General features: G+C 44.9%; 1 pseudogene; it reads right to left on the bottom strand.

Moving 5' to 3' along the window:
- Positions 1 to 232: 232 nt before the first annotated feature.
- Positions 233 to 794, bottom strand: LOC123628200 (annotated as a pseudogene).
- Positions 795 to 1416: the final 622 nt, after the last annotated feature.

Raw genomic sequence — 1416 nt, 5'->3', positions numbered from 1 at the left:
GTAAATATTTTAGATTTTGTGGGCCACATTCCATCTGTTTCCTGTTCCTATTCTTCTGTTTCTTTAAACAATACTTGGACAAAGCTAAAATCATGAGATATGCTTAAACAGGCCATGGGCACAGTAGGCCTGCAGGCCATAGAACAATATATTGTTCCTTTTGTTTGTGGCACGCAGGTAGGTTACGTTATCTTTGAATTTCATTTAAGAATAGTACCTGGGACATTATACACTATCGTTTGTGGAAGGGGAATTGCATCTGATAGCGGTAGAGCCAACTGACCCATGTGCTGTTTCTAGCGGAGGAGAAAAATGAAAGAACTGTGGGGAAATTCTAGGGCTGGGCAACGACACAGAGACAAAATCTCTGGTCTAGTCCTAGCTACCTTGGATACTTCATTTGGGTCAGTTACAGAGATCCCAAACTTTTTTCTCACCTGTTGCCCTGGCATCTCAAGTTTTCTTTGTACGTCTTCTATCCGTGACACAAGTCCTACTCTATTCTCTGTCCGTTTTCCCTCACCCAGGTCTCTATCTCTGTGCGCAGGATGGCTAGGAACTGCTCCTATACCAGCAGCTCCAGGATTTGCTCCTGAGAGAGCATCTTTGGCTTCAGCCACTGACAGCAAAACTCCCAGAGTTTGTTGAAAGCGTCATGTGGGCCGGCTGCTTCTCTGTACTGGAACTGCCCGAGGCGCTGACGGAAGACTTCACAGCCAGTATCATACTCTTGAAACACGCAGCACTGATGTAGTCAAGGAGGCCTGGATTGCACAACCTAGGTCCTCAGCCATCACCCACTTCTAGCACTTTACAGTTTATCCGGGGCCGGAAGTCTCACATTCTAATTCGTTTCGCTGTAATCATCGGGCGAGAGGGAACCACCTATAACTGAGGACAGGAAAGGATGAGAAAGGAGATCATCAGTGGTGACAAGAGTGAATGCTTACCACCCTTAAGTAACTAACTTTTTACCAGAGTCTCAAAGAAGCAGTTTATAATCTTTTTCGCAGTTTAGAGAATCTAATGAAAGATATGTTGTTGCCTGCCATGGGCCCTTAGGCTGTGGATGCAATGGAAATTGATGAGAGGCCAAGCAAGTTTTCCCAGACAAGGCTTTATTGGGGCCTATGCTGGAGCACAAGGGAGTCAGCATAGGAGAAAAAGATTCCTGCCTGGTTCCCTGAAGGGAGTTAAGGGAGAGTTTTAAAGAGGCTTGGGTGGGAAAAGGGTGATGTGTATGTGTGTAGAGGTGGAGATTTTCTTGCATGGTGTAGTTCTATTACCCGCTTCTTCATGTGTCCTATGTCTCATTATCAAGTTAAATCTCTACTCCTGAGCATGATTTTTAGCATTACAATGAGAATATAATGAGGAAAAAGTCAAGGTGATATCAGTAGGGGGGTCTATTCTGGC

This window comes from Lemur catta, chromosome X, assembly GCF_020740605.2.
Source record: "Lemur catta isolate mLemCat1 chromosome X, mLemCat1.pri, whole genome shotgun sequence".
Classification (NCBI taxonomy): Eukaryota; Metazoa; Chordata; class Mammalia; order Primates; family Lemuridae; genus Lemur; species Lemur catta.
This window is presented reverse-complemented; position numbering and strand designations above follow the sequence as displayed.